Source organism: Haliotis asinina, chromosome 14 (genome assembly GCF_037392515.1).
Source record: "Haliotis asinina isolate JCU_RB_2024 chromosome 14, JCU_Hal_asi_v2, whole genome shotgun sequence".
NCBI lineage: Eukaryota > Metazoa > Mollusca > Gastropoda > Lepetellida > Haliotidae > Haliotis > Haliotis asinina.
Genome location: NC_090293.1, coordinates 44,835,670 through 44,850,454, shown reverse-complemented (window position 1 = coordinate 44,850,454; position 14,785 = coordinate 44,835,670). Strand labels below are relative to the sequence as shown.

At 42.7% G+C, this 14,785-nt stretch overlaps 1 protein-coding gene across 3 annotated transcripts in view; it reads right to left on the bottom strand.

Annotated features, from left to right (window-relative positions):
* LOC137261066 (lactadherin-like) overlaps positions 1 to 14,785 on the bottom strand; it is a 257,593-nt gene that overhangs the window by 99,412 nt on the left and 143,396 nt on the right. Inside the window, exon 3 of one of the 3 annotated variants that reach the window (XM_067798729.1) lies at positions 12,275 to 12,342. The gene's annotated coding sequence lies outside the window, so the exon portion shown is untranslated. Of the gene's footprint in view, positions 1 to 181; positions 400 to 12,274; positions 12,343 to 14,785 lie in introns of those variants that run through there. The other 2 variants (XM_067798732.1, XM_067798728.1) reach the window with 2 other exon arrangements.

Genomic DNA, 14,785 nt, shown 5'->3' with positions numbered 1-14,785 from the left:
AAAAAGGACAAAATTGGGACTTTGTTGCAAATGCAAAACTTTTTCTGTAGACGATTAGAAACAAATTGACATGAGAGCTAATTGTACGCTAAATCAGTTTACAAACTCACACGAACTAAGGATTGTCACGAAAGAAAAACAAACATTAATTTCAGGGCAAACTCTATTAATCCTAACTTACCTTAAACCATTGTCTCCGCTCTAAGATGTTTTAGTCCATGCACTTGGAAACGTATGCCATCCACAGCAATACAGATTACTTCATTGGAACTAGGAGTTTAAGGTCCAGTTAATTCACTCAACAAACTGGAACAGTTTTATTTCGTTAATCGGAAGCGAGTCCGTTCACGGTTTCAGATGCAAGTGTTTGGTCTCCGTACGTCAGCCATGCGTGAAAGCAAGAGTGCCGACACCTGGCGGCGATTGAGAGATTCCAACTCAGGTTCCGTAACCCTGCCCGCTCTCGCTTACAATAGAACATTTTCTTAGGGTCCGATTGAAGGAGCGGGGCGTTAGATCTAAGTTAGGGCTGGCGAAGTTAGCGATACTGTGCAGGTGGTTTGGGTTTATTCGCGTGTTGCTTTCGGATTCCGACTTTCACTACTTTGTGATTGTTGGAACTTTGTGTCGGCGGGGCCGACTTCATTGAGCTGGTGGTTCGTTGATGGAAGTGCTCCGATGAGTGTTCCGTTGGTTGATGATGAAATAGTGAGCGTGTTTAGTTTTACGCCGCTTTTAGTGATGTTCCCGTAATAACACGGTGGAGCAACCACAGATGGGATTCGCACATTGTATCGAGGTCGGAAATCGAACCCGGGTCTTTGGCGTGGCGAGCAAACGCTTTAACCACTAGGCTACAACACCGCACGGATAGTGAAATATACTTTGGTGGGAATTTATTATTTTGCCTTCTTAAATTGTTAAGTTAATCCTCATTTTGGTCGTATTACGTTAGGGGATTTACGTCAGGGCAAAGGTGTATTTGAGGTACTGGGCAAGCTGCTTTGTAGCTGTGATGAGGGATACTGAAATAAGGAAAGCGTGAGTGAGTTTAGTTTAACGCCGCACTCAGCAATATTATAGTTATATGGCGGTGGTCTGTAAATAATCGAGCTTGGACCAGACAATCCAGTGATCAGCAGCATGAGCACAGATCTATGGAATTCGGATGAGATGACATGTTTCAACATGTTGGGGATCGGGTGGTCAGGCTCGCTGACTTGGCTGACACGTCATTGGCTTCCAATGAAGCTGATCGATGCCCATGCTGTTGATCACTGGATTGTCGGATCCAGACTCGATTATTTACAGACCGCAGCCATATAGCTGGAATATTGCTATGTGCGGCGTATAACTAAACTCACTCACGCTCTCTGAAATCTTGTCGTGGTGCATTTATGGTTTCAAATTGGGTCATTCGTTTCATTAGAAGAGAATGATTGAGGTTTAATCATGATTTACAGGTAGAAAAAGCTATATGTGCACCAAACTCCTAAACACCTTTATTGAGACTTTACTGACTCGCCTTATCACTCTCTTATCAAATAAATCACATAGTCAATCGTCGACAAACACCAAATCACGCGCTAACTCACTCACACATCTCATTCACTCAACTATTCAGTCAACAACCCATTCGCATAGTCGCTCACTCACCACAGAACACAGTTAAGACTCAAGTCAAACAGAGAACGCAGACAACGCCCATGTTGCTGAATGTCCTGATTTGGGTTCAGATAACCCTGAGGTCACCACAACTCACTCACTCACTCACTCACCACAACACAGTCTTAAGACTCAACTGGTCAACTGGCAAGGTCTGTAGACAAGTGACCCTCTGTACCGATTGCATTGAATGGAGGCGACAAAACCCTTTCCAGATCCAAAACAAATTGCTTCTAAAAAGTGAGCGAGTTTAGTTTTACGCCAGTTTTTCCAGCTATTCCGTCTGCAAATTACCGAGTCTCTGCTAAAAGCAGAGTCGACTGCACAGTCATGACAATCGGGAATACGTATTTGTTTCAGCCGTAGTACATCTGTACCAACAAAATATTGCAATGGGTATATATGTTGTTAAAATGTGTGTGATTTCAGACTTAATCTCGTCATTATTAGGCTGAAATAACGCCTATGTGACGTAAACACTAACTCAAGTCAACATGTAAACAAATCTCCGCTCGATTTTACATCTGTGACCATTTCATAGCAATGTATGAGTTTCAGCAGTCTTACAACTTACGACGTTGTTTGTAAACACAATGAGCCTGAGTTAATGCCAACATCCTCACCACAACTCAGTCACTACATCACGACACAGTTAAGACTCGAAAATGGCCGGAGGTGGTCAAACTGACAAGGAATGTAGCTAGACCGTCTCCAAGTCGTTCTGTGTCCTGATTGAAGTTCAGTAAATAACAACACTCTCGTGTCTCCAGGAACAGGTTGCACGAGACCCAAACACACTCTTGTCTAATGATCACCGACACTCACAATGTTTTCATGCTTCTAAGAAATCCTGTCTTACCAGAAGCCTCATCCAAGTCCAGGTCAACGAGTCCAAGAAAACTGCTCCACTTGTGTCCAGACCAACCGAACCATATACTAAGTATCAGATTTCGAAAAAAAAACCATCGTTGTACCCTCTGATGCAACAAATGCTATTCAGCCACCCCTCCAAAACACATATCGTGCGTTAATGTCAGCATTAACTATGGGTTTATAAATGTATTCTAAAATATGGATTTAATTGCTAATCTGGAAAGTGATAATGTCATTCCACTCTTGTTAGATAAATTATGCACCTGATAATTGCAACTGCTGACATATTCAGAATACCGATCTCCCACCGTGTAACGTCAAACAGTCGGCGATGTGCAATAAAAGCTTGAAATACGCATTAATGGTTCATTAAATTTGTCTCGAAACCGAATTATTCGCAATATTAGATAATGCTATCAAACGCCTGATTTGTATGTATGGAACTGGGTGCGTTTCGTAATAAAACTAATCGGAGTTTTGTCAGAATCTACAGACTGGGTCTATATCTGTGTAGCCCGGCCGCAGAATAATGATCCCAGTTACACAATGGAACAGTTTTATTGTTGGTTTATCAGAGTGTCAGCTTGATGATACTTTGATAATTCAAATAAATGAAAACGTTGATTGTTTGTCAGTGGTCATGAAATCAAGTGGCCTGCTTCAGAACAACTAGATACAGATAAAAGAGAGGACCAGTTCTAACCCAGATCCTCACGATGTGAAGTCAACTGACACTCTGGCATTCAGTGAAGTCGCTTCTAGACAATATTCATTACCTCTAATTGTTTTGTTCAATATACATATTTTAGGGACTGTAAGTCTGTCTAACAATGGGTTGTACTCGGTGTGAGAAATAACCACTTGTCCGTTATATCGTGGCTAGTAAAATTCCATGCGGCCAATAAATCTCTACTGTCAGTGGCCCGACTGGCAAGTGAATTTTCATGGGGTCATTTTGTAAATATATCACTCTCTCCAACTTGTTAAGTTATAATACACTTTAAAATCATGCAAGATGATGGCCTGATAAAAATGTTTTTCGTGTTAGAAACTTAATGGGCTAGTGAATTAGTTTGCGGGCAAATAATTTATGAGTAGCTAGTACGACTAGTTAGCCAAATTTGGAATCTGTGTCGCACACTAGTTGTACTAAATTTTATTCCTAATCATAATCCTTAATATGAAATTGTGTTCCTGGAAAGGAATGCCCAATATCACCTTACCTGTCTGAATAACAAACACATTTTCCCCGGATTCACAATGTTAAAAATACCTGCTAAACCTACATAAACTCGGTATCTACTTAGAATGGTCTTATCGGTTCTATGGCAGACCAATTCTTGATAAAAAATCTATTTAATATAATTAAATGCCTGCATAATTGAATTTCTTTACCTACACATGTAAGTATGAAGCACACCTGTCAATCTACCTGTCTGTGTGAACGCCGGCCGGCCTTGCTTCTCGTCAGGTGAGACTATTGATTAATGAATACTTGCACCATGCGTCGAATAGGTGTGTCGTGATTCAAGCGCCCTATTGAGATCGCGAGTTCCTACTTGAAGCAATGAGTGTGATACACTTCTTAAAGTATTTAATTGAGTCACCCGTAGTGAACATATATACCCATCAATGTGATTCATAATATATACGACTGTGATCCGACCTTCCCACGGTAATGTATTCTTTCACTTTGTTTTGAAAGAATGCATCGCATCGACCACTAAATCTATTGTGAAATATATTTATGATATAACTGAGACATTTTTCTATATTTTTCACATAAACTGAGTAATAATTCCGCAAAAATCTGATTTTAATCTTTCACGGCTGACGAACACCGATTCATCTCTTATGAGTGAGAGTTAAGTTTTATGACGCTTTTAGCGATATTCCAGCAATATCACAACAGAAGTAGGCTTCACATATCGAACCCTTGCTTGTAAGGAATCGAACCCTGGTCTTAGGCGTGACAAGCAAAGGTTAAACCACTAGGCTACACCACCGCCCTTATTTCGTAAGAAACATTATGATATCCTGGTGTAGAAAGGAAAGATAATCCTGTAATGCTGACTACACCTTCTGGACCACACCTTCTTTTATACCGACGTTTCAACAGATTTTTATACCGTTGTCAAGAGGGAAAGCACGAAATAAAAAAAGTTGTTATCCATATAGCGTGTTCAATATTGTACGTCGGCTTATAAAATGACACCCAAAAGAAAGTAATCCTGAGGGTTTCTTACATCCTGACATTTTAATAAACATGGAAGCGGATTTATGATCGGATAAAACCATAAAACCAAAGGAAGAGCCTCATTTACCAAATAACACATACCTCTGGTTCCGTTTATTTCAGAAGGCAACAGATCGAGAGGTCGCTTCCGTGTCAGTATTACCATGAAGTCGACTGAGTGAGCGTTTTTTTTACGCCGCACTCAGGATATTCCAACAATATGGCGATAATCTCTAATTAACACTGGACCAGACAATCCGTTGATCGACAGCATGAGCACCTATCTGCACAACTGGGAAATAATGACACGTACCAAGTGAACGTGCCTGACCACCCAATCCCGATATTCGCCTCTTACGACAAGCATGGGTTTCAGAGGACGAAGTATAACCCGGATCTTCACGGTGCTCAGTCGGTTGACCCCGACTGTCGCTTGGTTTCAACGCTGACTTCACATCCTTAAAATTGTATTTGCACACGCTGCAGATGTCATTTTTGAGTCGTGCAACGATTTGATATTGTCATGAAAGCATACGGTCCCAAATATTAAAGCTGCTCTCGGCATAAACCTTCTAAACCGTCCCGAACAATCTCATTGAAGGACAGCCTACTGGTGCCTTTGTTCAAGTCACAGCTCCAGACTGCAGGTGTTTATTTAAGTCAAAGCGACTCTTAAAATGTGTCAATTTGAAAGTGTTTTTTCAAACACCCAGTACAAAAGAAATAAAAATAACCAATCAAACAAACAGACTAGGGTATGTTACGGCAAAATAAATATGCGTCATCTCCACACAGAGCATCACGCCCGTCAGTCCAGTAGGTTTCGTTACCATGTAAGCATCGCATAAGGTCAGGCAGTGTTGGGGAGTTTAAGGCCGGAGACAAAGCTGTGAGAGCAAGTCGTTCAATCAACAGACAAGAGCTGTATTTGACTTGTCCTCGTTTCGTTGCCCGTACGTCAACGGTAGCCGCCATTTTACGACGGTGAAGCGAGTGCACACATGCGCAGTTGACGTGTAGGTGTTACGCGAGTGATCAACGGTGAATGAACTGCCGAAATTCTGGAGCAGAGACTTCAAAGATGTGGTTGCATTTTTTAAATTCAAAAACAAATTTCTTACACAGATGGGCAGAACGCTTTGCAGCACAGATGCGTTAAAGGGGACACACATTAAGAGAGTGAGCGGCATGTACACTTTGACGGAAATACATTGGCGTTCCATCAGCCTTAAAAGCTGATTAAGATATTTTTCCACATTTTTCAAGTTAAAAAATTTCTTAAAGCGGAACCTTTCTCAGCGTAAGATTAATGGTCATCCATCAGTGAAGGGTCGTAGCGTGTAACTAAGAATGGTGTTATCCTGCCCAAGTAGAACGTGATAATTACTTTTCTTCTGGTGCAAATGTCTGTCATACCTCAAGTAAACGTTTAATACTTTTGCCTAAAAAACTGACTGTAATAATTAACATGTTAGACCGCGGTGTTCCTGAGGCGAGTCTCGAGGTAACAAGAACTGTATACATGTACACTGACCCAAAAAAGAAACGCATAGCTGAAATTTCATTTTTAAAGTAGATTTTTTCGGAAAATATGGAATGGAATGACAATTAATGTAAATATTAAGTGTTTTTATAGTCAATACAACCAAAACAGACAAACAAACACAACCTCTGGTGATTATTCGCCACACCACAGCACCTTGAAAACGCTTTGTATAATCTGCACGTGGGAAAATCTGAAAGCATTATGCACGTGCAAATGCAGGATCTCAATCTTGATTATGATGGCTATAAAAGGGGACAGGTCCTGTTGCGATTCATTCTTCGAATTTCTTTCTATGCGACGCGAAAAATGCCAAGGTTAAATGAAGAAAACAGAAATAGAGCCATTGGACGTCTGGAAGCTGGGGAAAGTCAGTCATCAGTTGCCAGACGTCTGAATGTGAGGCAGAGCACGATTTCCCGTCTCTGGCAACGATACACGCAACACAACTCGACCAGAGACCGTCCAAGGAGTGGGAGACCAAGGGTGACAACTCCAGCACAAGACCGCTACATCCGGGTGCTTCATCTGCGTAATCGGGCCGTCACTGCTACGTATACCGCTGATCACGTTCCTGGGCTGCGTAGAGTCTCTCCACAAACCATCAGGAATCGCCTAAGAGAGCATGGAATTCGACCTATGCGACCTCATGCAGGACCTGTTCTGCATCCCCATCACCGTCGTGCACGTCTTCAGTGGTGCAGGAACGTTCGGGCATGGAACCTCTTGAATTGGAGGAGGATCTGGTTCAGCGATGAGTCACGTTTTCTGCTGTACAGACATGATGGAAGGATGCGTGTTTACAGACGTCGAAATGAGAGATATGCTCGACAGTGCGTTCGTGAGGTCAACAGACACGGTGGTGGAGGTGTAATGATGTGGGGAGGCATATCTATAAACGGCATTACACAGTTGGTGCATGTGCAAGGGAATCTCAATGCTGTACGCTACCGGGATGAAATTCTGAACCGTCATGTTGTTCCTACAATTGACGCTAGAAGGGAAATTTTCCAGCACGACAATGCAAGACCGCACACAGCACGCATTACCACGGATTTCCTTGCCAACAACAACATTACAGTTCTTCCATGGCCCTCAAAATCGCCGGATTTGAACCCAATTGAACATTTATGGGACCAATTGGGTAAACGGTTACGACGTCGACAGCCGCAGCCACAGACACGTCTACAGTTGGTGAATGCGTTGCGAGATGAGTGGAGAAGAATCCCACAAAGGCGGATACGACGTCTTATACAGTCAATGCCCAGGCGATGCAGAGCAGTGATTGATGCCCGTGGTGGTCACACCAGATACTGACTTTCTCACTATGCCATGGAAAATAGAGACGCTTAATACCACTGTGAATGATTGTATATGTCTTGACACACATTTGTTAATACCCGTGTGAATTATCATTGCTCAAGTTCCATTACTTTTTGTGCAATTTAAGTTAATAAATCTTCTGTCATAACATTGGAGTTTCACCTATGCGTTTCTTTTTTGGGCCAGTGTACCTACCGACTCCAAAATGTCTGCTTGTGACGTGACTTCCTGGACTGTCATGGGACACAATGCGTCATGTGACATAATGTACCTTAAGTAACTGTTATGTTATTGTTATGTTATTGTATGTTTGTTCGTTAATCGACGTCAACATAGTATTACTGTTTGGGTCGATGGGGTAGGGTAGTGGATAAAGCGTTTGCTCATAACGCCGAGACCCGGGTTCGATTCCTCACATGTACAATGTGTGAAGTCAACTTCTAGTGTCCTCACCTGTGAAATTGCTGGAATATTGCTAAAAGCGGCATAAAAATCATAGTATTAAGTGTCAAAGCACAGTTTTGAACTGACTATAAAGCGTTAGTGTTCCGTAAACACAATATACGAAATACGAAAACATTAAACATGAGGTTTACGTAATCCAGTCAACACGAAACCATCAATAATATTAATGCGTGTGCCAATCTTTGATGGCAATAATCAAGAAACCACAGATGGCATCTCGGATTCACTTCACAGGTCTTGTAGCGAATCGAACCTGAGACGAGCGAAGGTTAAACAATGGACATCTTGGCGGCCTACTTGCTTCACTATGCCACCTCACATCCCGCCACGATCACCTTGACCCTTCTAGACCACCTCCTACCCTTACTGGGATTCGAACCCGTGCCGAGTAAACGTTGTAATTACTCGGTTGCTCGACTACTACACCTCAACTGAACTACCCATCCTTGGCTTTGACTACATCATTTCATATTTCCCGTGGGAATCGAACTCACGACGGGCGAACGGTCTACCCACTGTACTACCTTACCCTAATGGAACACCTGCCATCCCCTCTGTGTTTCAGTTTTCCAAAGTCTGGAGTTACAGATCAACATCTCTTACTGACCCACTCCTATATCTCACTCACTCTCACTCACTCACTCACTAACTCGTGCTTCCATACACCCAGATGCGACTATTACCTGACATGTTCTCATGCTCTTACCATCCCTTAACAACGAAATCTCGACTTTTTACACAAGCACTTGGCGGATTTAGGAGATTTGCAGGTCAAAGACAGAGCATCCTTAATCTCTTTGAAGCTTATATTGTGTTAAAAATGCAGGTATCCATTTGCAAGGATACGTTGCAAACCCGTCTCAGAAGCAGACGGAATGTAGACTTAGCCGCCATGATTTCAGATCACGTTACTAGTGTCTGTGCAGCCGAAATACAGTCGCCTCTTAGTGGGACCGATCCAGTCACAATGCCATACAACGCTGGGGCACCTCTAATACCTTATTACACCGAAAATCCCGCTAAACGTTGAAAATTGCAGGTAACTGTATCGCCCGGATGTTGCCGCCATGACGTCTTGAGGCTAGGAGAAGAGATGTGGTTTAACCCCTTCACCTCTGAGCTCGGTTGAAGTGTGAGTCGACATAATACGATATGTAACAAAGTGTTAAATTATAAACAGTGATTGTCGTAGGGAGGAGCTATGGATTAACATGGTTGTTTAGGGATTATTGGGACGTATATAATAGAGACTGCAGCAACGATGGGGCAAAAGTAGGCGGATATCCTTACATCGTTGTTGTTCTGGTTGTTCGGCAAATCACTCTATTATCAGCGTTATAGCGAAGGTTTGTGGTAGTAACGCAACTATAAGATAGAAGAGCATTGAGCTTGGTGCCGTATTTATTTTGATTTGTATGACAGATTGAATATGGTTTTACGCCGCTTTTAGCAATTTTCATGCAATATCACGCCGTGGGCTACCACAAATGGGCTTCAAATATTGTATCCATGTGGAGGAATCGAACCCGGGTCTTCTTCGTGACGAGCGAGCGCTATAACCAATAGGCTACCGCACAGCCCCTAGTGCGACGGCAGGGGACAGTGATTTTAGTGGTTAGTGGAGGATGCTGTTTAGTGGTCTGTGCTTTGTTATGGAAATTGTTTGTTGCTTTGTGCCTCAATAGAGAGACTGTTTAGCGGTCTGTGCGTCTTTAAGGAGACTGTTTAGTGGTCTGTGCGTTCTTAAAGAGACTTGTAGTGGTCCGTGCTTCCTTAAAGTGACTGTTTAGTGGTTTGAGCGTCGTTAGGGAGTCTGTTTAGTGGTTTGTGCGTGATTAAGGGGACTGTTTAGTGATCTGTGTGCGTCTTTAATTAAGGAGGCTGTTTAGTTTTCTGTGCGTCGTTAAGGAGGCTGTTTAGCGGTCTGTGCGTCCTTAAAGAGACCGTTTAGTGGTCTTTGCTTCGTCAAGTTATTTTAGTGGTTTATGCATCGTGAATGAGACTGTTTATAGCCTTTGCGTCATTAGGGAGGCTTCCTAGTGCGTCGTTAAAGTGACTGAGTTTAGGTTTCAGAAATATGACAGCGGGGGACACCAGAAATAGGCCTCACACAATGGAGCATTGGAATCGAACCCGGATCCGCGGCGAGACAAACGAACACTTTAACCACTAGACTACCTTACCTCCATATGCGCGTTCGGAGCGTGCGTAATGGTCAGTGATTACCGGAGGTAGTGAAGAAGGTTGGCTCAGTGGACAGTATTTCGTAATGGAACTGGGTTAAATCTCAGAGAGGTCAGAGAACGCGCGGACAGTGGTATGTACACATATAATTTCATATAACTATGAAACTAAATCTGACAGACAAGGAAATACGACAAGACATCACTGAATTGTACCAGTTTGTCTACAGTTCCGTTCAGAAACCGACAAAGACCGCTGTTTATAGTACACGTATCCCAGCATTCCGCGCAACTTCCGCGTTTAGTGAATGGTGGCACAAGGGACGACGTTGCACACGGCCACATCGACAACACCCGATGTCACAATGCGCATGTCCGCTGTTCCAAAGGGATGTGGTTACAGACAGAAGCTGCCACGACAAGACGCCGGCGTCACAACTCTGTCACGTGATTGACAAGGGCGGAAACTCCGGGTCGTTTTATGCGCTGCTTCCGCCTCGCTATTTACGACGTGTTTTACAACTGTTGTTTTACGACGTGTTTTATGTGCACGCCCAAACCATCAAACCCTGACGGGTACCTGGAGTCAATCACGTAAATTTACATGTGGAGTCGAGGTGTTTGGGCGGGCATCACTACACGCTTATCACACTTTAGTCGTGTCCTCTTTTGTCAAATCACTGAAGCATATTTGAGTGACATTGGGAGACGAGTCTTTTTGACAAAAGACAACAGGTGCGCGCAAATGAGATAACACACAAGGGATGGTGGGGTAGTGTTTAAAACGTTCGCTCGTCACGACGAAGACCCTGGTTCAATTCCCCACATGGGTACAATGTGAATTTCTGTTGTCCTCCGCATGATATTGCTGGAATATTGCTAAAAAGCGGCGCAAAACTAAACTCAATCACTCTTTATACAAAAGAGAAGGTGGCCAGAAGGTATGTGCGTTTGCCCTTACCAACATGACACAAGTTTGATACCAGTATGAATACAATGTCACGCCTGCTCAGTGTGTCCGTTTCGATATTAATTTTTTCACAGGATATTCTTCGTGAAAGCAGTGCTAATGACCACTGGGGCTACCGACATATCTGCAAAATCCTCATTTAAATCTCATTATTACTGCCTTCTGACAGAAACATGCTTTAAAAGCTGTACATATATTTTCCAGCAAGGGGATCTTATCTTTCTACGAAATAAAATAGCAGTGTTACGTGCGTGAGTATGCATGTTTTGTGAATGGGGTGCCAGTGGGTGCGTGCGTTCGTGTGTGAGTTGGGGTGGGTGGGGTTTCAGTGGAGAGTGGAGACAACGGGTTAAAAAGGTGCGTTCCTTGTTTCCAAGGAGCTCAGACAGGGCCGTTAGCTGGTAGACATGCCCATACTACTTGTGAGCTCATAGAACCCCGGAGATATCTTAAGTATGTGTCTTGATTGTTTTATATTACGATGCACGTACCCCAAATCGGAATACTTATTGAACTCACACAACACAAAATGAATTTTGAGCACAGACCTTAACCAAGTAGCTGACGTAGACTTTCACCAGCAGGAGCTCTAAGCCCAACGCTCACCGAAACATACTTTTTTTCAGTATCACAACGCATATTTTTCTCCTCACGTAGAGCTGTGAGCGACGCCCAAATCTTTGTCCCACTCCCCTTCAATAACGACACCCAAGTAACGTCTAATAGCTGACCTTCAACCCTGGGTCACGCTGTAATACCGAGTTACGACTCCCCGTCAACCCTACGCCGATGACACCACTGCGCATGTTTACATACAAGATTATACACTGTATCCAATAGACGGGAACAATAGGAGCACGTGCTGTCCCGGTGTGTGACGTCATGAACCGCCTGAGCACTACAATGAGTTACACGATCCGTTGCTAGGAAAATATAAAGTTATTTCCCTACAATCCAGGCCGGAGTGGCGACTCTGAAATCATTTAGGTAGTTTGGATTGAAAACAAGGATCTTACCATGTGCAGACCACCTGGGCATGTAGAACCTCCCCTTGCCTGTATCCGGTACAAGTCAATGATGATATCTGAAAAACGCAAATATTATATCTGTGTAATGGTAAAGTAACTACGAGGTCTATTTTTGTTTACGGTGTAAGACCAGCGTCTTGATGATCCAGCGTAAAGTAGAGTAAGATCCTGGAAGGGATATTCTTTTCCGAACAAGTCCCAAACAAAATATAATGTTTTAATTAAATACACATTTGTAATTACACCAATTGCAAGAAAGAAAAAGATATTTTGAAAAGTTCTCATTACAAAATGTTGCAACAGGTATCATCACTTCATTACCAAAAACTTAAAAGCGGTTTTGAAGATTAAGGATTTTTTTCTCATCATTAAAGTATCCATGTACTTTCATATTCACACCGACCCTTCAGTCAGTCAAAACGTCGTTAAAAAGTCGGTTTCTTTCATCTATATGTTTGATTTTATGAGAAACGAAAGCCTGACGCTTGCTAACCCATACTTTATTTTCCGCCCAGTCTATTCTGAAATTCGATGCCCTAAATAAAGTCTAGGTTTCCTGAGGAATCACGTATCTCATTGGAGCCCCTTCACATTAAGCCCCTTTTCAGTCAAACTTCAAGGGGGCTAGTCTAGAGAATCAGTGTCGGAGTTCGATACACGCAACAAAACAACATCCGACCACCCGATCACAAACAATCGCTTTTTATGATCTAAATTAGGGTGTTGGTGAACTATTATTTCACAGGTCAGTTTAAAACGCTCTAAAAGCACACACTGTGTCGGGGACTTTGTGTCGTCAGGTAAAGCCTACGCTGACCTTTCTACCTGGACGTCACTATAAATGTGCACCCCGGTTACGCCACCGGTGAACTTGGTGCACAAATAGTAAATACCAAGACATGCTGGTATTCATACATGTATGCAAAGTGTTTACTTATTCAAATACAATACGCACATAATTTTCTCGAAAAGAGAGATAATTAATGTCTGGTTGTAGGAACCAACAAAGACACGTGTATTTTCTGCAATACTTTGTTGCATTTTGAACAACTAAATCAACGAATTCATTGTTGAATAAACCCGATGAAGACCACGAACTGCACGTGTTTGTAGTTAAACTGTCAAACACAAACCTGCACCGGGAACCTTGATTACGATTGTTATTTGTTACTCGAGTTGAGCCCCAGTTCCTGGTAGATACAAATCAGAATGTGATGATATTGTGCCATAAACTTTAAACATATGTATTTTAACAAAAAAACGTAACGTTTTACCAAAGTAGAGTAACCGCAACGTATCTTTACGGGCGCCTGTAAGTATGAAACACGCCTGTCGACGACCTTTTTGGTTAAAATTGTGTTTATGTACGAAACCGACGAATATCTTCGCGAACGGTTTAGCCACGCAATAAGCTACTTCTCTACAAAATGCCCGTATTTTCAGCTGCATCAATATTATTCGATGGGGAAGGAGCGTTGAGGGCTTAACGACTGAAACACGTGGCAGAAGGTCTTGCAGCAATGAGGTTCACGGTGGAAGTGTGGAAACAGTTAAACAGATGCATCACACTTGCGGTATTTCAGCTTGCTGAAGTTGCTGAAATTGGTAGGTTCCAGCGTCGTCAGGTTGTGGCCCGCTATTATACGGCGGTATAAGGTTCTATGGAAGATAGATGCTGCTGCCTACGTGACTTTTGTTTGTTACTGTTCATGAACTACCTCTGAATATGCATAATTTCGACCGGAACAAATAAACCCATTTAAACTGAAAAGGAGCACAGTGGAGACGAGAGATTCAGTCTTGGAGAAATCAAGACTTGCGTCATTTAGGGCTTTAGCATTGCATGGAGGGGCAAGGCTGAAGGGAAATAATGTGGTTCAGTGTTTATGAGACAGGCTAGTATTCCTGTTATATATGTAAGACTTCGTGAAGATAATCAAGTTTGGAAAGGAGCAAGAGAGGAGTAATTTTTCCGCCAGGTCACACGCTTTGACCACCAATTTTTCGTTGTTCATTTGGTTTGATGTCTGCATTTTGGTCAACGCCGCACCAGATATATGACGCTGATCTGCAAATTATCATGTCTAATCCAGACAGTCAAATGATCGATATCAAGAGCTTCGATTTACGAAACTGGGATACGATGGCATGCATCAATCATGTCAACGAGCCTGAATTCCCAATCCCGTTATCGCCGACATGCATGCTTCATCTGTAGTCAGCGCCCAATCAAAACGGGTACCAACATGGTGTTTGGTTGACGCGACAAGGTAGTGGTAATAAAAAACCAACACTCTCTGACTCCCAATCATCGTGATGACTCCTAAATCATCTAAGGTTCGCATCACCGAATGTCACGACTAATTTGACACCGAGTTTTTACGAAAAGGTGAAATATTCGACATTAGCCGCTCTCATGGCTCACAAACAGTCGACCTACACAGTCCGACCTTCACCTTCAGAAACAAAACCGTTCCCATCAGTCCATACCGGAAGTCA